Below are 24,711 nucleotides of genomic sequence, written 5' to 3'. Positions count from 1 at the left end.
ATAAAATAATATTAATAGAGCCCCTAACACAAGGCCTGGTACACATATAATGGTTTTCTTTCCCTTCTCATTGATTTATTATATTTCAAAGACTGTGTATATTCACATGTGCACATAGAGAGAGATATACATATATTTACATGTATACACAGACACACAGGTGTGGACAATTTTAGGGATGCGTTATAATTTAGAGACTAAGGATTTAGAGATTGGGATAGGGTTATTTAATACATTTCCAAAGCATTCTCCGATCTCTTGAATGCCCCAAATTTAGAAAGGATAATAAATTTGATTTCAGAGAAAGAATGTTTCTTTGAAATATATAAAACTCCTGGGTTTGTGGTCAGGAATGTCATACAGTTTAATCTTTTAGACCTCCTGGTCTTTATTGCTGTGTTTGGTGCAATCTATAATGTGAATTGGGAATAAGCCCTGGTTCTTGAAGGAGGGACAAGATCTAAATAAACAGGAGTAGAGAAGCTCATGTAGGAAACACATTCATGCTGTGGTCACAGCAAGACGACTCAGAGTTGAACAAGCCAAGTCCAGCATACCTGTTTTGCCCAGTGACAGAGGCAAAATTTTGCCTTCTCTGCTAAGCGAATATATTCAAACTCTAAAGGAGAAATTGACTTGATACTTATTGGTAGCAGCTTTAATTGCCTTGATCCATTCTAGTCTGATTGTAATCAGCTCTCAGAGTACTTGATAGGACAGTGTAAAGTCACTGAGCTCTTGTTCTTCATGAATAATTTTTCTCTTCCCAGGGAAGGCATTTCACATAGCGAGACTCATTACAGACCAGCACCTCATTCCAATCAAGTTGTCCATTGCAATTTCCAGGGTGTAAGGTGTGCTCAAGCATCAAAGTAGGGCTATTCACTGAGGCTTGTATGCTGCCAAAAGAATCACACAGAGAATTATTTGGTGCATAATGTGAATTCCCCGATGTATCAAGTGCAAATGATGAGGAACGTCAGAGACCAGGGCTGACGCTTGTAGCTAATGAGGAAATCTGCCTGAAGAGGGAGAAATGCCATGCTAAGAATCAGCTGTGTTGTAATGAACGTGACAAAGGGTTTGGCCTCAGGAACTCCAGTGTCAGAACTGCTTCTGTCACTTACTGGTTACAGACCTAGGACAATTTAATTTAATCGATCTAAGCTGTTAGCTTTTTTTTTTTTAATCTGTAAAATAGATCTTCTCTACATAATGAATGTGTTCATTGTGAGCAACAAATAAGATGCTTTAAAAATGGTAAAGGAAGGTCCAAAGGCTTGTTTTATTATAAAAAGTCACTATGTATCAGATACCTTGGGATGTATCATTTGTAGATATAAAAAAACAAAAGAAATTTTAGAAACACAGAAGAAGGATAATAAATAACTCCACGTAATATAAAAGTTGAACAAAAAAGAAAAGAAGAGAAATAGAACCAGAGTTCTTTATGTGGCTCAACTCTGAAAAACATTTAAATGATTGCAGTAATGGAAACACGAAATAATGATTTGATCAGAAAGTGTCAAATTGTTATACTGAAAAAATAGAGGAAGAAAAGCTTACGGGGTTTGAAATGGTACGAGTAGGGATATACAAGAGAGCTAAATTCTTATTCAACATTCTTGGAAGTCAATGTATAATGTCTAAAATTAAAAAATCAGTAATGGCAGTATACATATTACTAAGAAATATGGAAGTAAGTAGAAGGTAAGAAAAAAGAAAGTGGCCATTTCTAGGTGTTGGAGACTGGGGTTGAGGAGAGTGGGGTAGGAGATTGCTATAGTGCATTCCAACCTTTACCATGCTATTTTTAAAAATTTAACTTTATTTTATTGTGGTAAGAACACTTAACATGAGATCTACATCTTAAAAAAATTGTAAGTGTATAATACAGTATTATTCACTATAGGTGTAGTGTGGTAGAGAAGAGCTCTAGAACGTGTTCATCTTACATAACTGAAACTTTATGCCTGCTAATTAGCACATCCCCATTTCCCCCTCCCCCCAGCCCTGGCAACCACCGTTCAACTCTGACTCAGTGAGTTTGACTATTTTAGATACTTCATACAAGCGGAATAATGCAGTATTTGTTTTACTGTGACTGACGTTTCACTTAGTGTATTGTCCTCAAGGTTCACCCATGTTGTCACATATTGTAGAATGTTTTTCTTTTTTAAGACTGAAACATATTCCATTTTATGTATATGACACATTTTCTTTGTCCATTCATCCACAGAAAGACGTTTAGGTTGTTTCCACCTCTTAGTTAACTGTGAATAGAGCTGCAATGAACGTAAGAGTGCTAATATTATTAAGATCCTGATTTTGGGGGCGCCTGGGTGGCTCAGTCGGTTAAGCGACTGCCTTCGGCTCAGGTCATGATCCTGGAGTCCCTGGATCGAGTCCCGCATCGGGCTCCCTGCTCGGCAGGGAGCCTGCTTCTGCCTCTGACCCTCCCCCCTCTCATGTGCTCTCTCTCTCTCAAATAAATAAATAAAATCTTTAAAAAAAAAAAAAAATCCCGATTTTGGTTCTTTTGGATAAATACCAGAAGTGAGGTCTTATTGTCCTCTGCTGGCGTGTGAGAATTCTGGTAGGAGGGTATCTCAAATTTTGAAGTCAGCTTGGATGTGTCTGGTTTTGTGCTTACTTGGGGCACAGGAGCCTCTCAACTGATTTCTGGATGTCTCACAAAGGAATGTGTCTGTGAATTGTTGAATTGGTTTTTGTTGGGAGCAGGGAGAGGAGGATCCAGGGCTTCCTGTTCTGCTATCTCGCTAATGTCATTCCCCATCATGCTCTTTACCATGTGAATGTACATTAATCAGTAATGGTGCTAGCGTATATTCTTTACTGCAAGCTGCAGTAAAAACTTCTAGGAAATGGTAGAGGAGAGTTGTACTGTGAGCAGAAACATAAATTCTCAATGAAAAGATTTAGAATCGAATTTTGTTCTTCCATTTACTAATTACATGAATTTGGGAAACTGTCTTCCTGAGGATAAATAATAAGTAAGTATATTTGAAGTATCCAGTGTTACTTAATTTAAAAATTGTATTTCTTTGTTGATCTAAACAACCTTATAGAAGATATTCTAATTTACTCCATAGCATCATGTCTAATTTATTCCACGGCATCGTGTTCATTATTCCCTCCAGCAGAAAAGCACATTTTATGGCAATTTTGAGCTTATATTTTCCTCTCTGTTTTTTTTTTTTTAAAGATTTTATTTATTTATTTGAGAGAGAGAGAATGAGAGAGAGCACATGAGAGGGGGTAGGGTCAGAGGGAGAAGCAGACTCCCTGCTGAGCAGGGAGCCCGATGTGGGACTCAATCCCGGGACTCCAGGATCATGACCTGAGCCGAAGGCAGTCGCTCAACCAACTGAGCCACCCAGGCGCCCTCCTCTCTGTTTTCTTAATGCATCCCTTCAACAGTCCTCTAAATCATGCTTCCTCATGTTTACATACAAAGAGGTATGGAAAATGGAGTAATAGCACTCAAAGGGATATTAGGGACCAGGTATTTCAACTGCCATCTAAAGTATGAAAGTATATTCCTTTATTTCTTTTGAGACTTTGTTAATCCCTTAATAAATAATATTTAAGTGTTATCTTTTGAAATGAATCCAAAGTTTAACATTCTTAAGATATGAAAGTCCCCAAATATGCTTTCATTTGTTAGTTTGTTGGTATTATATATAGGATTTTTTTCTAATTCCATTTATTCATTGGTTATTGATGTTCTATAGAAAAGCTCTTGATTTACACACACACACATTTCCTTGTTTTGCAGGCCATTTACTAAACTATTTTGTTAGTTCTAATAGTGTTTATAGTTTTCAAATTTTCCCTTTTATTAAAGATGCATAACAATTTCATCTGCAAACTGAAAATTTGGATTCTCTTTAATATTTGAATTTAATTTCCTGTGAAGTAATTCCACATAAGAATGTACAAAAATATTTGTAGACAAAAGTTTATTACATTATACAAAAGAGTAAAAATTAGAAACAGCCCAAATAATGCCCATCAATGAAGACTGGCTATAGTCTGAAATGAATGACATAATTTTGTATATCTTGACTTTAAAAAGATGTATCAGAAATAATACTTACCTCGAAAATCTTGTTGCAAAATGTAGGCATTACATATTCAACTTTTTCTTGCCAAATTATTTCAGATTTGTCCTGTAGAAGTCTAGAGGATACTGTAAACAGCCCTTCCTAGTTGACAGCTCACATTTATCAAAGATCTCATATATAGACATTGCTTAAAACAGGCAAAATCTGTGATTGGGAAATATTACAACAGTATAAATATTTGGAAATATTGAATTATACACTGCCCAATTAAAAATTAATTGGTATTTCTGTCATAGATTCAACTTACTGGTTGTAGGAAACAAATATCCTTTTGATTACTGGAGTGTATACCCCATATTGCACTCAGACGCTAAACTTTTAAATACTCCTGATCTAGATCTCGTATCTCAGATTGGTGCTTAATTAAATTGGAAAATAAAAAATTAATTTCCCCACTTTATAGGAGGCATTTCTCCCAAGCTATTTTGACAATACAGAGCATCAAGGACTTTAAACCTGAGGCACTAGGAGATGTGTTGACTCTTCAGAAAGCAGTTGAGAGACAGGAGACTAGGAGGCTGCGGGACAGAAGGTTCTCTCGCTTTAGGAGAGACGGTGCTTTGTTAAGTACCTCACAGATTTCCTAAAAGAGGCAAGAACCTCCTAGAAGTCCTCAGAGAAGAACTGCGTACACCTTCACCTTATGTTTATAGGGCTCCACAGGACTGAGATGTTTTATTATTGTGGCAAACACAATTTATTATTGATGATATTTTTAACTCGTTTGCCAAGGACAAATGTGGAGGTAGGAAAACCAGTTCAATATTCTGCAAAATGCCTGAAGCTAAAATCATGATTAAATCTTTTGATTACCGCCTAAGATGCATTATTTTTATTTCTTTTAGCACACAGCAAAGTCACTAGACAAATGCTTTCAAAACACAATAGCAGAAATATTGATCTTAAGAATTAAAAATCAATGGACTTTTAACAGTTCACTTACTTAAATTTTAATAAATTTTGTAATTTTTGTAATATTTAGCAATATTTTAGTATTTGGTAATGAAATTATAATAGTCATGAAAGAGACCCAGGAATGTCATTTTCTTTTTAGAGAAACTTGTGTTGGGGTCTAATTATGGAGAACTGAACATATTTCCAGTTAAATACACACGTCCATCTCTAAATAAAAGCAATTCAGTCTTTCACTCTCAAGTTATGATATCATTATGTTCAGGAAAGCCAGCATACTCATAATCAGTATTGCACGTAAGTAGTTCAGCTACTAAGAAGATTTTGCAAAATAAAAGCTCCCAACCTATTTTATGTAAATTGTTCCTCTAGAGCATGCTAAGCTCTAGCTGTCACAGGCCCTTTGGAACCTTTAGTTGAACAAATCATTTTAAGTTTGTGGGTCAACAAACAAGTCAGTTGTAAATGGGAGAAAAATTGGTCCAAAAGTAAAAGTTAGACAAAAAAGGCCATCTTCCATAGTTATTAATATGTGAGGAAAAAAAGAACATTAACACCTATAAGGAAAAAAAAAATGTTCATTTTCTACCCTGAAAGTCTTAGGCATCCTGTATTACCCAGGAATCAAGAGGAGAGGTTCATTTTGTATCTCCTGGATATCTCGCGACAGAGCCTGGCAATACTTTTAAGTTTTTTCCTTCAATACACCTTTGCTAAGTATTTATTCTTTGCCAGAATTTGTCATAGAAATAGAAATATTGGGATAACTAAGACCAACAACTACATTCAAGAAGTTTTCATAATTCAGTGCACAAGACAGATGTGTGAACAATCATTTCAAGTACCTATAAGGTTGAAGTATTGTCTACATAATTTAGAGAAGTAGAGCAAAAAGGGGAGTGATCAGTTCCAATAGTAGCAGTGTGAGGAGGGTGGTGGGAAAGGTTTCACAAAAATGAAATAAGCAATTTGAGGCTTTTTATATTTTAGCTAAAATATAAAAATAAAAACTAACACTGTTGATTCCTTAATATGTGCTAAGTGAATTATCTCACTTAGTCTTAAAAGCTGCTCTATAAGGTAGGTAATATTCTCTCTATTTTAAGATCTGAGGCCCAGGCCATAAAGATAGAACAGGATAGAGTTGAAATTTGAACAAAAACATCTTGCTTTTGAAGCCAGGGCTCGCAACCACCCCCAATGCTTCCTCTCATTGTAAAAGGAAGGAGAGTGCTTTGCAAAACCCAGATTGTGAAACAAAATCATGCTTTGGGGGAAATCAAAGTAATTCAGCACATCTGAAGTGAAGGCTGTATCTAAGAAAGTGAAAGGATATAGGGTTGGATGAAAGGATTAGAGGACAGACCAACCAGGACCACGAAGGCCATGCAGATGGCGTAAGAAATGGGGAACATAGGACTGAAGGCAAGGAGATCAGATGAGAGACGCGATAACCATGGCAGGAAATGATGGCTGCCTCGAGTAAAACAGACACAGTGATGAAGGGACAGGAGTGGATAGAAAGATGGTGGGCATGGGGGTGTATTGAAAAGGGTCCCCGAAGAAGACTAGAATGAATCCTAGATTTATGACCTGAGCAACTGGGTGTAGCTGGACACAAGGGAGAGAGTGCTTTTCCAGAGTCAGTGCCCTTGTGCCTTTGAGGCTTTCACGTACTTTTTAAAGAGATGCTTGTGCCTAGTGAATGCATAAGAAATCATTTTCTACTCATTAGAGACCTCTCTGAGAGAAGCATACAGCTGTGTTTGGGCCGCAATGAGATATCTGTCTCCTTTTTCCACTTTACAAATAATTTTCCATTTTGCCGATTTGTGTAAGTATACAAAAATAATCCACTATGATGGGTCCACTCTTTAGATTCTGGGCCAGAAGTTCCAGCAACTTGCTTTGAAAACATCTAGCATCTTTGTGTGTGTGTGTGTGTGTGTGTGAGAGAGAGAGAGACATTCAAATTGCTTTGCAGACATGACCCCACAAATAGTCACATTGCCTCCATGAAGTGGGCCAAGGAACAATTTATCCCTATTCTTCAAAGGTATAAAAAGGTCAAGTGACTCATTGGATTACTCCAAACAGAAACTTAGCTCTGAAGTCAGCTGGGTGCATGTAAGAGCAACCACCAAATGGCTGCATGACAGGCTGTAAATTGAAGTTTATTGATACTTGATGTAGATCGAGTTCTTAGAGTCTTAGTTTACATGTGAACAATGAGTTTAGAAGTGAAAAGGGGAATTGAAGAGGCATTTTTTCCAAGGTAGGCAGTTTATTCTTATTCTTTGTAAGCTTTTCTTCTGACCTGTACTTTTCTATAAACAAGAATCTCAAGGTGACGTTCAATATCAAAGAAATATCCACAATATGTTTGGCAGAAATGTTTGCCATGTAAAAATGTCTTTTTAGCATGTATTGTCCAGTATCCTATTTCTCCTCATATACTTTTATATTTTATAATTTTATATCTAAGTAATGTCATCTAGTGTCTGCTAATGAATATATATGTCAAATGCAGTCCTTTTCCCTGAATTCCAGACCCACATATGGGACTGTTTATAGAATTCTTGGCTGACTAATAGCTCTCTTCAGATCAGTATATTCACAGCTAAGTTACTTACAATCTTTCTATTCCAATTTTGCTCCTCCTAGAATCTTGTAAAATTAGTTAATTGAAACACTATTCTTCCTATTTCTCAGGCCAACTGTTGGAATCTTTCTTAATGCCTCACCTTTTCTCAGGCCTCAAATAGGGACTTTGATGAAATCTAATAGCTATATTTATAATCAAATAGATATCCCATTTACTCTTACCACCTCCATTAACTTACCAGGTCAAAGCAACAACATTCTTGCCTGAAAAAATTGGAATAGACTTCCAACTTGTCATCCTGATTCTATTTTGCCTCCAAAATCTATTCCCACTGTAGTAGTCAGAGTCATTCTGTCAAAATGGACAATATATTATTCTTTCACTTAAACCCTTCAGTGCCTTTACTTCTTATTTAAAATACAAATCAAGGGGCAACTGCATGGATCAGCTGGTTAAGTGTCCAACTCTTGGTTTTTGCTCAGGTCATGATTTCCCAGTTGTGGGATCGAGTCCTGCATCGAGCCCCACGTTGAGACCCGCATCGGGCTCTGCACTCACTGCAGAGTCTGCTTCAGATGCTTTCTCCCTCTCCCTCAGTCCCTCCCCACTCATGCTCAATCTCTTTCTTTCTCTAAAATGAATAAATAAAATCTTTAGAAAATACAAATCAAAGTCATTACAATTCATAAGGCACAATTTGATCTGGTCTTACCATATGAATTTTCTCCTCCTATGTTCCCTATAGTCCATACTTTTATGTCCACTTTGACTTCTCAAACATGGGGCAAACTCCTGCCTCAGGGCCTTTGCACTTATGGTCCAATCTTCCTGAAATTATATCTTAGAGACATTTAAATGACACCATTCCTTGCATCCTTAGGTCTTCACTTTTCCTTCAGGCCTTCCCAAACTACTTTTAAAATTGAAACCGTTACTCCTACACACAGTATCCTCCTTCCCTACTTTATTTTTCCCCTTATCTCCTATTGCTATTTACAATATGTAATATGTCTTATTTATTTTTCTTATTTATTTTCTTGCACACTAGAATTCAAACACCACAAGGACAGGGATATTATCTGTTTTCTTAATGGTCTGGCACATGTAGTCTCTCAATAAATGTTTATTGAATGAATGAAAAGCTATACATTTTACAGTTAATAGAATGATCTGGAATTTTGTAAATTGTATTAATGGATTTTAAGAAACTTCATCATAGAAGAATGGTTGCTGTCATGGCATGGATCCATGGAAAGTTGTACGTCTATTTCATGTATTGGGTTGAGCCATACAAAATGGCCAATAGGCAATATTGATTTTGATCAGTTTCTAAATAAAATTGGTAACTTTTTTTTCTCAGTGCTGATTGTTTTTCTCCTTTGATTTCTTGACAGCTTTTAATTATAATTCCCCAATTCTGAATTCTAAAAGGTAAATGGCTATTGGTTTCTTTAGTTAAAGAAAAAGAAAGGCTGTCAATTGCTTAGAACTTAACTACCTTGTAATCAGCTGCATGTCTGCAGACATATGCAGGTCAAATGCTGACATTCCTGGTGTGAAAGAGAAAAGTTCTGGACTCCACTTTGCTATTGCAGCATCAGGAAAAGATGATAATGTAATCACTATTATTATTTTTATTTTTTACTTTTTTCAAAAGAAAAAGTCAGTATCATCCACTGAAGATTTTGAAACGTTGGCTTAAGTTCTTATTTTTCCCTTTTATCTCTGTAATTCCTTTTAACTGGGTTTCTCTTGAGCAAAACCAACTATTTTACATGGAACAAAACTCTGTAGCTTGTCTCCTCCACAGAAAAACATTAAAAAGAAAAGAGGTTATGTTATTGTTTTCTTTTTGAGTGAAAAAAATTAGCAGTGAGTTTAACGCTTTGAGACAAAATATGCTAGTAAGCTAGTGAGTGCACACATGTTGCCTGTATTATTTATTTCTCCCCTACTTTAAAAATTGGCTGGGCTGCTCTTATTTAATCTATTTCTATAAATATAAAAACAAAATAAGCAAAAAACACTTTTAAATGTGCTGAGAGCCAAGGAAGATGGGACTTCCATCAAAAGTGGCCAGTGATGTATAGCCAAGGAGGAAAGGATGTGCTTGGCATCTGGGGAGGTAGGTTTGGGTCAAGGGCTGAGATAGGAAGGGGATGCTGAAATGATAACTCATGGTCAATCAAATTGTGTGAGTTCTTTTTTTTTTTAAAGAATTATTTATTTATTTATTTATTTATTTATTTATTTATTTGACAGAGAGGGAGAGCACAAGCAGGGGGAGTAGCAGGTAGAGGGAGAGGAAGAAGCAGGCTCCCTGCTCGATCCCAGGACCCTGGAATCATGACCTGAGCCGAAGGCAGTCACTTAACCAGCTGAGCCACCCAGGCGCCCCAAATTGTGTGAGTTCTTTTCCGTAACAACACTCTGGCAGGGTAAGATTTTTCCTATCCCCATTTTACAGAAAAATAACTTAAGCTGCTTGTCCAAGAAAAAAATTATATTGTATATGCATAGGTAGCATGTATGGAGATAATATGTATATATAAGACCTAAGCCTTTATGGCAAAATAACTTGTTAGCTTTAAGGTCTTCAACATAGTAAGCAAGGGAGCTAAAATTGGAATATTTTCATGTGATAAATAGCATTATGCTTCATCTTCATCTTCTTAATGCCTTAGGTATATGAAAGCATGTTAATGACAACATAAGTATTATTAAGGATTTGTCTTTCCTCCATACAAAAGGATTTAAGTAAGTAGACTGTATAATGTGGCCAAGGTACTAAAATAGACATCAATTTTCCTCCTAATGGAAATAAAATAATTCTAAGAAACTCTTCTTATCTCTAGGTTAAGCCATAATATTTTTATGACAACACAGTAACTTCTGGAAAACTTTTGACTTAAAAAAATTTTCCTCCTTAACATTTTGTCCTTGAGGTGATATATTTATTAGAGTCTGGGAGAAGGGTTGGTAAGGAAAAGAACAAGGGGAGAAATACCGATAACACCCTTGACCCTCATTGTCTACAAGAGCTGGTGCACAAATATTCCAGGTCCCTCACAATTTGTGTGGTACATTTTACACTGATTTCCAGAGTTTCTCATGAGAGATTAACCTCCATTCACTGACTAGGGTAGCTGGCTTGAAGAGGTGATCTCTATTAGCTGCCTTTTCTCCCAGCCTCAATTCACCACTGGTGTTTCTTTCACATCCTGAACAGGCTACTTGCACTAGAATCCTTGCCTTAGGGTATACCTCTGAAGAACTCAAACTGAGACACACATTTTAAAAACTGGGTGCTTCCTGGTCTATTTTGCAATGACCCAAATATCCGACTAATTACTCCTGACAGCTTCTGAACACACATTTCCAGGTGTCTGAGTCCTAGACTCTTCCACTTTGTCACTCTCCTCTTCATATATTTTTTAAAAAATTAAGTTTTGCTGACATTCTATTCCAGGTATTTGGTTTCTGGGTCCTTTTAAAGTCTGTCAAAGCAAAAATTGCCCTGGACAGTTTAACAGGCAAGGAAGACTTGATACAAGATGAGTGTAATAGGGGAGAAATAGTGAACTCAACCGTTGCTGAAACAAAAGCTGGGAGCCCTCTGCAGTGCTGGGGTGAGCCAGGGGAAAAGTCCTGCATGATGTTAGTTGGTCAACAGCATGTGGAAAGCACGTGGTGTTACGCCCATGTTGGCAGGTGTTTTTGTTTTGTTTTGATTAGGCCAAGTGTAATTGCTCCCTGGCACCCATTTAAGTTAGGTTCCCACCATCCAGGAAGACTGGGAGATGGGGACACTATTTCTTCCAATGTTTACATTTCAAAAAGATGGTTCCCAAGTTGTTGAGAAAGACTTTCCTTGATTATAAAACTGGAAAGAGTCTGGGAGAAGATTCACATACATTTCAAATAATGTGTACATTATATATAATTGCAAATTTTCTAAAGTAGATGTTCTAAGAAATGGAAAGGTCAAAGGCCTATTATCAGAAGAAAGCCTTCTAAAGTTCAGTCGAGCTGAGGGGACTATTAAGGCCGTCTTGATTAATTCCTATTAGTAAATATCCAAGGACCTGCTTTTCTAGTCCTTTCTCATGCAGTGGTAAGAGTTGTTCAGATGTGTCCTTCACACAGTTGTGTGATCTTGGGACCTTTACTCAGCATCTCTAAGCCTCACATACAAAGAGCTGGTAGTCATCACACCTTCTCCAGTATCAGAACATATTAGTCAGCTAAGGTGGCCATAACAAAATACCACAAACTAGACAGCTTCAAACACAGAAATTTATTTTCTCATGGTTCTTTGGGCTGGAAGTCCAAAATACTAGCAGGGTTGGTTTCAGGTAAGACCTCTCTTTCTACCTTGTAGAGGACCTCTCTTTCTAGCTTGTAGAGGACCATCTCCTTCTCACATGGCCTTCCTCTACATGTAACATCCCTGGGGTCTCTTCCTCTTCTTTTAAGGACACCAGTCCTGTTGGATTAAGGCTCCACCCTTCTGACCTCATTTAAACTTAACTACTTTCTAAAGACCTCATCTCCAAATACAGTCATATGGGATTTGGGCTTCAACTTACGAATTTTGGAGAGCCACAATTCAGTCAGTCCATAACACATAGTTTCTGGATCATAGTAAGAAACCCATAATTGATAACTATTATTAATAAGCATACCACAACTGGAAGTTTTGAATAAAAGGTAACTTTAGTAATGTGTTGAGGAGGTTTGAAAGCACAGAACATGAGCTCTTTGGAGGAAGACAGTTCTGTTCTAAAGTACAGATACAACTAATCCACTTATCAGCCATGATTAAGAAAACCTATTTCTAAAAATTCTTTCACCACTGCCTCTTTGATTTGATAAGTTTTACATTGATTTGGAAAGCTGATATTTTCTTATGCTACATAATTATTCAGGAGAAATAAGCTTATAAAGAAATGTCCTTCTGGCAAATTTGTATTTTAGAGTTAGACTGAAAAAAAAAAAGAAAAACTTTAGGAACTAGCCTGAAACAAAGAAGAACCCCAGTAGATCCAATTAGCCCTTTTCCACGGATCATATTGATTGTGGGAGGAAATATATACAGAATACCAATTATGTAATTGGTTTTAGGTGATATATTTGCAAGTAAGACTATAACCACAAAACAGGTTTAATGAAAAAAAATATTTGATAGAACAAACCTTTAGAAAAGGGGCAGTGAGAGGTATTTCAGGAAAAGCAGAGCTGAAAATAGAAATTTTCTGATGGAAAATTTTTTGAAGAAATCCATTTATTTTTTGTTAATCTCCTATTTTAGGAACTTCCAACCTGTACCATTAGAACAATTTACATGATTTTCAAAACCTTTAAAAGTAAAGGTGTCTTTAGTCTTGCAGTCACTACTTAGTCTTGCATCAAGAGGGAAGAATTCCAGATGTCTGAGAATACGGTAAGAAAATCAAATGACATGTCATATTCCCAGAGGCACTGATGGGTTGAATGGAAAATGCTAAGGTTGAATATCTATCCACTCCTTCTCCATTTATACTGATCTAGTGAATTCAATAGCCACTGCCTGAACTTCTTGTCCGGAGTTTGAGCCATTCAGCAGTTTTTGATGATAATATGATATCACAGACATGATTGGCTTTGTAATCTTTGTCAAATTGATAGTGTGAAGCAAACACTGCAGAGTAACATGATGTGACAGAGAGTCAAGGAGTCTTGTATGTTGAATAAGGCAGGAGAATGCCTCAGAGCTCCTTTATAATATTCCCGCAATCCCTTGCCAGCAGATCTGCAGTGTGGGGAGAATCGTTCAGGATTATTACCTCAGGACTTTAAATGTGTATATGGAGAAGGGGTGGAGAAGAGACTTGACATGTCCATTGCTTCCCGGACTCCAACTCACAAATCTTCTTTACAATAAAAGTAGAATAAAAAGAATATGGGAGAATTAGGAATGGAAAGTAAGACCAAAAAGGGGGGAAAAAAAAGGTTGTGATGTTCTGGAGCAGAATTTAGGGCACCAAAAATCTGGACCCCTGAGCCGCCTCACTTCTTATATCCTCTTGTATTGTTCATCCCATTAGCTAAATTAATTAAACACTTAAATTAAAAGTCTTCTTGACTCCTGATTAATCAGCAAGATTTTCAGAGTGCTAAATTACTCTCTGAGGGAACATCAAATTTGATGAACGCTTCTTGTCACATTCACACACACACACATACATACACAACACTAATTACTAAAGTATTATTTTAGTATCTTAAAGTTAATCCTCACTTTCAGAAGCATTTTCACAATTCTTTTATTTAAAATTCACATCTTTGTGAAATAGGTATTATTATTTGTCCACTTTCCAGATGAAGAAAATGAGACTTAGTATGTCTGTTACTTGACTATAGTCCTTAAACTAATGAAAGATGAATTTATATTTTAACCCACTTCTGTCTGATTCTAGAGCCACTACAGGGAGACAAGAGAGTTTAGTTACTTAAAGGTAAACTCTTGAGTCAGATGGAATATCTTGAATTGTGAATGCAACTAATTACAATCCATGGAAACCTTTGCATGTTAGTTTCTTTCTTTGCCTCTCAGCTCCCCTTCTGTGATATGGAGATAATATACTTTGTACCTCATGAAATATTGTGACAATTAAATGAATTAGTTTATGTAAAGTACTCAGACCACTACATAGGATGTAGCAACATGTCCAGCAAGTGTTTGTAATGAAGATGTGAAGGCGATAATGGTTATGATGATGATGATTGCTGAAGATTGATGATGATGATGGTGATGATGATGATGATTGATGATGATGAGGAGGAGGAGGGCCCATTGTCTCTAGTGATGAAAAAACTCTTTCTGCAGTGAGTGCAGCTTCTACCCTTCACATTTTGCTGACAATGATACATGTGCGCTGGGAGGCTTCCCTCTGCCAAAACAAGCCTATCTATTCTATATATATTTCCTGCACTGCTGTGATTGGTTAGATCACTGTTGACCATTTCTGTGGGTAAATATGATGTCTCCTCCAGAAGCTGAAAATGCACTTTATTTTTCCTGTCTAAATTCTAAATTCTAAGAAACTTCTTCAAATTATTTCTCCTAATGAAGTTGGGGGAGATGGCATCCAACAGGAACAGGATGGATATACCAAGGCTCCCACAGTTAATTAAATGGCTTTTGGAGGAAAGACCTGCTCTTTCCATTTGAAGACCCTGGATTGATTCTGGTGCTCATTCTACTTTTATAATCAACCTCAACCTGAATGGGAATTTAGGGGATTACTGACACCATCTTCTGGTGGAAAAGACTTTTACAAGTCCTTTAAAAGTAATTAAAGAAACTAGCATCAAAGATAAAACTAGCTAAAAATTACAATTCCTCAGAAAATTTCTTGAAGCACCTCTGTGTTTCAGTGGTTGTCAGTGCAGTACAAAGAAAAATATATTTTTAAACAAAAATACTCTTTTTGTGGACTGTCATATTTGGGAAATTGACTCTGTTTTTAAATGCCCTTTTTACACTGTGTTTGATTTAATGTCAGGCCAGAGGCAGGATTTTGTCTTCACAAATAAAGATGGCATTAAAAAACTTAATATTAGTAAATGGAGGAAAAAGTGTAATTCAATGCCATGTTCTCAATTTTTACCTTTTATTTAAAAAAAGATTTTATTTATTTATTTTAGAGAGAGTGAGAGCAGGGGAAAGGGCAGAAGAAGAGGTAGATAGAGAATCTCAAGCAGGATCCCCACTGAGCACAAGGCCCGATCCTGGGCTCCATCTCATGAACCTGAGATCATGACCTGAGCTGAAATCAAGAGTCAGAAGCCTGACCAACTGAGCCACCCAGGTGCCCCTCAAGTTTTACCTTTATTAATGACTTGCCAGCAAATATTTTAAGAGAAGCTGGTCAATAGAGCTCTTAAATTATTTCTTTTTTTTTTTTTTTTGTAGATTTTATGGGATGAGTCCTAAAATACTTTATTTATTTATTTATTTATTTGTTTATTTATTTTAGTAACAACATGAAATTAATAACATACAATTGTACTTGGTCATCAACTTTTATCAGCAGATTGAATGCCAAATGAAGTCTGTCTGTTTCCAAAATTAAAACCTGTAGTCAAAAGACAAAGTTATGCTGTATTAGGGAAAATTTAAAAAAAATTTGCTTCAGTGTCTGAAGACAAGGTCAGGGTTTGTGGAAGGAAATGGGTCTCTGGAGAACCATGAGTGGAGTATAGTAACAAGTTTGGATCATTAACCATTCATAGATAATAGAATATTGCTACTGTCACTGTATTTCAGTACAGTCTACAGGGACCAAGTCATGTTGGGATTAACAGAGTATAGGTTATATGGTGCCTAATATTGAAGTTGCTTGGATAAAAGGATTGGTGCCGCATTATATTATCACAATATAGTTTAGTTCCATCTGCTATTCTGTGTCTTCCCAACTAAATCCACACATGTAAGTCTAAATTGCATAGGAGACCTGAACATGAGGAGGTGAGGGGTGCACACATGCTAAGATCCCGAAAAAGCACTGGTGGGCAGTCCTAGAAAGTGCTCAGGCTTTAGTCAGAGCTCTGGTGTATCATCACTGCCATTGAGTAAACATTCTTCAAGATTTACTTACCTGATTGGTAAGTAATTCACATAGCTGTTATGAGTATTAGATGTGATTAAATTCATCAGAGTGTTTTGAAAGATGTAAAAATTATATATACAGTTGACACTTGAACACAGGTTGGAACAGCATGGTCCACTTATACGTGGATTTTTTTCGATAAACACAGTACAGTACTATAAAATATATTTTCCTTATAATTTTCTTAATAGCATTTTCTTTTCTCCAGTTTATTTTATTGTAAGAATACAGTAAAAAATACATATAACATACAATATATATGGTAAGCAACTGTTTCAGGAAGGCTTCTGGTCAATAGTAGGCTATTAGTAGTTAAGTTTTGGGGGAGTCAAAAGTTGTATGTGGAGCTTTGACTGTGTGGGGATGTTGGTGTTCCTAGGCCCTGTGTTGTTCAAGGGTCACTGCACAGTTGTAACTTACCATAATTATTTTTATTTACATTACTTTATTCTCTTTATGCTATAGATCTCAGCTAGAGACAATAAGTACTTGGTAATTCTTATAGGTATAAAAGTATATATTATATCACTGATCCCATACTAATTTTTTTCTCCAGGAGAAGAAAGACCAGAAAACCAAACAAACAAAAAAAGCACAACAAAAATAATTGAGGGGAAGAAATTTAAAAATTAGTTTGAGAATTGGAGACCAGTTTTATATAGCAGAAGATATTGAAAAATAGTCGGATATAACATCACCCTATTTGTGAAAACTTTGTTTTTATTATTAAGATGTGTGTGTGGTCACCATACCCACTGTCTAGAAATAATGTGTTATAGGCTTTTATGAATAAATGGGAATATTCTAGAGAGTAAACCAGGCTAAGGGTTTGAAGAACTAAATTCTTGGCTTATTTTCTGCTTAATTTGAATGATAACCTCACACTGTCGTAACCTTTGATAAACACAAATGAGAAAATTAGCCATGCTAAATGATCTCAAGAAGTCATTCAAACTTCAAAGTTCCAGACTTTGCTGGAAGACCAAGACACTGCTTCTAAACTAACAGAGGCTTCATATCAATAATACTTTTATTATTCCATTTTATTAATAAGATAGCATCATGTATTTCTATACCTCAAAGTGTACTTTGATCTCTACCCTTTTGATTCATGACAAAACTCTGAGTTTCTTTCATCAATGTCTTATAATTTTTAGAGCACAGGTATTTTACCTCCTTGGTTAAGTTTATTCCTAGTTATTTTATTCTTTTTGGTACCATTGTAAATGGGACTGTGTTTTTTTATTTTTTATTTTTTTTCCTGTCACAATAAAGTTTTTTATGAAAACAGGCTGGCATGGGGACAAAGGGACAGATGAGTACATTTAGGTTGGGAGGCCCAGGTGAAGGAGTGCAGCTTCCTCACATTGATGCCATACTCAATGAGGGCAGGGGTCAAGTCCTCCATGGTTAGAGTGTACTTGTGGTCCTTGCTCTTGCTTGGGGAGCTGCCAGAAACTATGCCCTTCATTTTGCAGTGCTGTACGGAATTGTTGGCAATTCATTCTGAGATGAATCTCCGGGCAGCTTGGGAGATGAGCTGAGTTATGCATGGGATGGAGGCCTCAAAGCCGGCGTGGTTCAGGTTGTAACCAGTCCCTGCATCTGGGATCATGGGCATGTAATCCTCCAGCTACATCAGGAAGTCCACCAGAGGTGTGCTGGACACCACTGGCTTCACAACTCTGTTGGTTGGGCTCCACAGCATGTAAACCCCGTTAGACATGGCCCCCTCCATGGGTGCCCCACCACCCGCTGACACTGGAGCCACCCCGCACCACTTCCGGAGGAGGGGTTCCCAACCAGCTGCCACAGGCATGTGCCCCCTGCTGCAGCTCCAGCCCCAGGACCCCTGCTGTCCTGGTGGAGCTGGCCTTGTTCTCCCCAGTAGAGCTGCGGACAGTACTGCAGGGTAAGACTGGGGGTGCCAGCCGGGCCCAGGCAGTGGAGCCATGCTCCAGGGGACGGGTTGTTTTCTTAATTTCTCTTTCTGCTACTTCCTTGTTGAGAATTCTTTTTTTTTTTTTTTTTTTTATCATGAGTGGATGTTGTACTTCGTCAAATGTTTTTTCTGCAACCATTTGAGGTAGTCATAATGGTTTTTATCCTTCCTCTTATTAATGTGATGTATCACATTGATTTATTTGCAAATATTGAATTACTCTTGCATCACTGGAATGAATTCTACTTAACCTGTTAAAACAGCTATTATCAAAAGACAAGAAATAACAAGTGTTGGCAAAGATGTGGAGAAAGGGAACCCCATTCACTGTTGGTGGCTATTAGTGCAGCCACTATGGAAATCAGTATGGAGGTTTTTCAGAAATTAAAAATAAAACTACCATATCCAGCAATTCTACTTCTGGGTATTTATCCAAAGAAAATGAAAATACTAACTTGAAAAGATATATGGATCCCCATGATTAATACAACATTATTTATAATAGCCAAGATATAGAAAGAACCTAAGTATCCTTTGATGGATGAATGATACATAGACACAGTGGAATATTACCCAGCCATAAAAAAAGAATGAAATCTTGCCATTTGCTACAATATGGATGGACCTCCAAATTCAGGCCTGTCTAAATATAAAAGTCAAAACTTTTGTCATTATTCCAATCGCCTTTTCATCAAGAAGAAAATGTTGAAGCAGGGAGTCATGAGGATCAAAGTTAAGGCACTCTGTTTCATCTAAGTGAGTAGCCAAGGATCCAGCCAAGGATCCAAAATGGTAATCTACCATTTACATTAAAGACAGGAATCTTGAAAGTGGACCAGTAGTCCAGGAAATATGATATCTGGGTACACAGAATTATAAATGCAGATTACAGAACTTGATTCTAAAGACAGCTTTCTATCCCATCCAAGGAAGGTATTTTACTATTTTTTACTGAATAAATCTAAGATTGCCAATAGATGATACATAGATACGTAGATACATGGGTCCAGAAAGGTAGAAATAGGATATATATAGCTTAAAAAGATGAGAAATTAGACAGTGGGTGGTAAAGGTGAAGAACAGAAATGACATCACCTATGAAAATGAGGCTGCCGCTGAATGGAAATTTAATGGGTCCTGGAGAAAGACTTTGTTCACATCCAGTCCATATTATTAGCCATGTCATCATAGGCTAGTTGTGCAAACTCTGGAGCCTCTTTGTGCTTTTCTATAAAACAGAAACTATGATATTTACCATTTGTGATTGTTGTGAAGATTAGAAATAATATATCCAAAATGGCTAGCAGGGCCTCCATAAAGTAAGTACCCAATAAATGGCAATAGCGGCTGTCTTTATTATGAATACTCTTAGCCTCACATGAAGCTGCACATCCTTGAAAAGCGAAGGGAGCAGAATGATAGATTCTGATGGCTAAATAAACTTTCCTATGCACCAGAGAACTGATAGGATAAGGCAAAAGAAAATGGATAAATCAGAATAGGCAGGTTCCATTTCAAAGCACTCAAGGAATCAACAGTTTAAAAAAAAAAAAAAAAAAGCTCTTATCCATTTGTGTTGAAAAAAGAGACTAACTTGGAAAGTGACATTTGTAACATTAAAGAACCTGCTCACTTCAACCTTGCTATTTTTACTATTTGGAATTTGGATCACAGGGAAAAAAGGTCTTTGAAATTTAGTTCTATGTTTCCAATTAGTAAATGGCTCCTTAAATGTTATGATTCTAACTTGGGGAGACTAAAATAACGGTTTGTAGATTTTTTTATCCTTTCTAATAATAAAAAATAACTGGTAAGTTTTTAATTTTTTAATTTTTTAAAAGATTTTATTTATTTGAGAGAGAGAGAGAGAGCACAAGCTGGGGTGGGGGCGGGAAGAGGGGCAAAGGGAGAGAGAATCAGACCCTCCACTGAACAGGGAGCCCGATGTGGGGCTTGATCCCAGGACCCCGAGATCATGACCTGAGCCGAAGGCAGATGCTTAACCGACTAAGCCACACAGGCACCCCTAACTGGTTGGTTTTTTGGTTAAAATAAACATAGATAAACGAAAAGCCGAGAATATAGATAATCTAAAGCAAATTACATTGTTTCTTAAAAAGATCATTTTGGAATAAAATTCTGAGTCTAAGCCAAATCAAACTAGGGTCTAAGTTAATCCTTTTTGATGGCCAGTGTTTTGAAAGATAAATAAAAAAGACAAAGCATTGGAATTATGTAATGTTAGCCACTGCCTGCCTGAGGTAACTTTAAAAAATGGAGTCAAAGATGAGATTTCTTGGGGTGCCTGGGTGACTCAGTCATTGAGCATCTGCCTTTGGCTCAGGTCGTGATCCCAGGGTCCTGGGATCGAGCCCTGCGTTGGGCTCCCTGCTCGGCGGGAAGCCTGCTTCTCCCTCTCCCACTCCCCCTGCTTGTGTTCCCTCTCTTGCTGTCTCTCTGTCAAATACATAAATAAAAATCTTAAAAAAAAAAAAAAAGATGAGATTTCTCCTACTAAAGAGAAAAATAGGAGTTTTTCAGGTTAAAAAAAAAGATAACTAATATATCTGTTCTAAGTGTACTTATAAAAGACAATAAGATGGGTAGACAGAATATCGTAAAGATGTTGACATTATGCTCTCAATTTAGTAGAAAATAACCTGTACATAGCTTCCCTAATATCATGACATATGTAGCTTATATATACTTGCCAGTCTTCCTTGATATTATGGGTATGTGTGTATAGACACCGCTTCAGAATTCAACTCGGAAATCTCATTATGCTCTATTTAAATGTGAGTGTTTGTATGTTGTAGGACACATAATACATTTCTACCTTAGAATAGATTTATCCTATCTTGAATAATAATTGCCTAATCAATAGTACTAACCATTTGAGCACTTTAATATGGATGAGTGATGAGGAATTAAGAACACCAGGAAGTCAAATATCCTCAAATAAGGATATTTATTTAACATAAATGGTATAGAGTTGTGGCAGCCTGTGAAGGATCAGTTAAAGACTGCTTAAGCAGAAGTGACCTGGAATTTATTGTAGTTACTATGAGTCTATGGTTAATTACAGGAAAACAAGTAGGAAATAAGAGTAAAAGATTTTATTTTCTCGATTAGGCAGGGGATCAAGCTGAGAGAGATCAATTAAGTCATGATCAGAAACACCTAGCCTATCATTACTGAAAAAATAAAAGCCACTTGCCAAAAATACTAGGCAGTAGAAGAGCAGATGGTAAATAAAGAATCTGGCTGGCAGCTTATGGACAAATGGCTTGAACCAGATACCTCATGAATCATAGGCTCACTATTTCACTCTTTGTAGACGTATCCAAACATGGAATGCCTTAGCTTACAGTTTTACTGAACTTAATTTGAATGGTGGAGAATGGAGAAGGGTCATTATCAATGCAGACCTAGTGAAAATAGTAACAAATTACATCTCCAGGATTGAAACTTTTTAAATTATTTAATTACATATACTCTTTATTGGGATTAGCATTATTGAATAAATGCATTTTTAAATGTGTTTATTTTTAAATTTTTAAAGATTTTTTTCATTTATGAATTATATCCTTTTACTATTTTTTATTATTATGTTCAATTAGCCAACATATAATTTTCCTTTCTCATTAGCCATGCCTAAGGGTAAGCTTATTTCTACAAACCATAATGCATACTGGCCCTAACCTACCGCCTGATAATTAACCTGAATTCATTCGTCCTAATTACTAGAAATGTAGAAGAAAAAGAACTTCCTTTTTAAAAATCTGTTGATTATGATAAAATTAATGATAACACAATCATTCACTCATTTCATCTAACTTTAATTTAATAAAGCAAATCTTTATTTGGGAGAGGGAGAGGGAGAATCTTGGTCCATGTTGGACTTTACCCATAGTCAATAATAATCTGAAATTATAGAATGACATTAATAAATTAAGATCTATGCCCTCTTCTCAAAATAGTCTACAGGATCCACAGGATCTTTGTTTTGGCTTTGACCTTAAAAAAAATGAAATTCAAATTAACGTTGTCACTTTAATGAGTTGAATACATGCAGGACAAAAGTACAAAGAAATAGAAAACAGGATAAATTAGTTCAGATATTGAGATTAATGATTTACTTCCTTGGCTAAATTATAAAGACCATTTATAAAATTATAACTAGAGATGCTTTTCTTCTGGTTATACAGGAAAATAAAATACATTAACCTTAAAATTTGAGTAGCGTTAAAATTTAGATTTCTCCAACTACAGTATTTTCATCTTTTATTAAGCTTAGATATAAAAGTCAAAGATCGTGATGAAAGACATTCTCATTTTATAGCATTATCTTTACTTTATACTTAAATATCTATCATTTAATAGGTTCTCTTGGGTAAATGTGATGCCCTAATGAATAAAAAAAGCTGTGTAAGATCAAGGTTAAGTTGTTTTAGGAGACAAGCTGATGTGTGCTTGAATTCTGGTTTTTGTCACTTAATGTCTTTTCAACTTTGAAGAGTTATTTTTAAAAACCTTGATCCTTAGGGTTTTTTTAATATTTAAAATGAAGTTAATAAAAATGTGTTTGTTGTGAAGAGTAGATGTGCTCTATTTGCAATGTTTACCATTGTACATGGTGCATGGTAAGAAGCAGTCTCTAAAGTGTTACTCCTCTTTCTCCCTCCCCTTTGCTCCTTCTACTTCTCTCTCATCTTCTTTGTATTATTATTATCACCGATCATTTTAACATCCATTTCACTTAATCAAATGAAAACTCCATCATTCCCCTCTTTGTTTTATACAGCTGGGTAGATAAAATGGCTAAATGAGATGAATGAGCTGGACTGATTCCAGGTTAGAGCATCTAGTGACCTTGTTTACTTTAGGGTAGAGTGTAGAAAATGCTTTCAGAAAGAAAGATAACTAAATTGATACAGCCAATATAATCTTTTGTTCAACTTGCCGATCAATTTCATAGCCAAAAATGATATATAATAATGAAGATTCTACTCACCATGGATTCTTTATGGTCTCTAGTTTAAGCTCCTACTGTTATCAAATATTTTATTCGTTACTTTCATTGCTTAAATTTGACTTCATATTTGAATATTATACAGTGATGTTCACAAATGAGAATAAAATATATGAAGACATAGGGCCTTTGGGGAAAATATAATCAACTTAAGTATATGGCCCATGGTGATAGAGGTCAACCTGACCAGATAATTCATTTGTTCTTTCCATTGTTAATTGGGGCTGTATGCCTGAAGACAAGGTGTTGCCTAACAGAAATCATCAATTTTGATTTAATTCTGGATCTCATATTAAATTATATTGTGAGCTTTTAGGTGGCATTTAACTTCAGGACTAAGGAACTTCCTCTGTGAAATCTTTAAGATACCATTTTTAATTCTAAGGTAGCTACAAGGATTTTAACCTGGGAAATAAAGATTGTTGGAGAAGTAATAACTGTGAAATGAAGAATTACAATCTTTGCTTTTTGGGTTATCAGGAGTCAGATTCTGAAGCTGAGTCAATGAATTAGCACATATCTGTATCTATTTCTAGATCTCATTTATATGAATACATCCCCTCCCTCCACATAACCTATGTATATAGTCAATTTGATTTTTTGTTATACAAATGCAACTTCAGTTATCCAGAACATAAAATCATGTGATAGACTAAGCCAATAATGAAAGGCCAAATTATATGGGGGCATTGTCTCAGGTTTTGATTACCATGATTGTAGGGTTTTCAGCCAAAAAGCAGGAAGATCTAAGTTATATTGTGAAGTGATCACTCTTGATATTATGTCAGTGCAGAGAGACTAGTTAGGGCGCTATTGCCATAATCTAGGCAAGAGATGCTTGTGGCTTGGACTGGTGTAATACTTTTGGAGGTAATTGTGAGTAACCACTCAAAATTGTGGGTAATTGTGAAGAGATAGCAAACAAAATATTATATGTGGAATATGAGAAGAAGAGAGTCACCAAGGACGATTCTTCCGAGGTTTTTGTTGTTTTCTGAGCAACTTTCACACATAAGGAAAACTGTGGGAGGAGTGGTTGATGATGGGATGGGGTGGGGGGAGAAATATTAGTCATGTCTTGCATATTGGATTCTCCAGATGCATACAGTGAGATGCAGCTTGAGGAACAGAGAGCTTATTAGAGATCAACCCGTAAAAAGGGAAGGTGGACCAAACAAGACTGGATAGAGGAAGAAATTTAATTGCAAAGCAGGACGGTCTATACTGTGACTCTGCATGTGAGAATTGCCTCTCAGTGTGTCCCGCAGAGGAAATGGCTGGGCTTGTCTATCCCAACCCCCTCAGTCACTGTATGTGGCTTCCCCCAAACAAGGCACCTGTCTGCAAGTGAGGTAGACCTAAAAGACCTGGACGTTGGAGGCTGTCTGGGGACTACACAAACTGCAGCTGGGCAACAA

General features: G+C 36.4%; 1 long non-coding RNA gene and 1 pseudogene across 1 annotated transcript in view; one reads left to right on the top strand and one right to left on the bottom strand.

The window, feature by feature from the left end:
• LOC115940494 (uncharacterized) overlaps nt 1–24,711 on the top strand; it is a 401,485-nt gene that overhangs the window by 346,507 nt on the left and 30,267 nt on the right. The gene's annotated exons all lie outside the window — the stretch shown is intronic.
• On the bottom strand, nt 17,568–18,400 carry LOC102730637 (transcription initiation factor TFIID subunit 10 pseudogene; annotated as a pseudogene).

Source organism: Leptonychotes weddellii, chromosome 11, assembly GCF_054177405.1.
Source record: "Leptonychotes weddellii isolate Sample4059 chromosome 11, ASM5417740v2, whole genome shotgun sequence".
In the NCBI taxonomy this organism is placed as follows: domain Eukaryota; kingdom Metazoa; phylum Chordata; class Mammalia; order Carnivora; family Phocidae; genus Leptonychotes; species Leptonychotes weddellii.
Note: the sequence above shows the minus strand (reverse complement) of the source record. Positions and strands in the feature narration are given on the sequence as shown.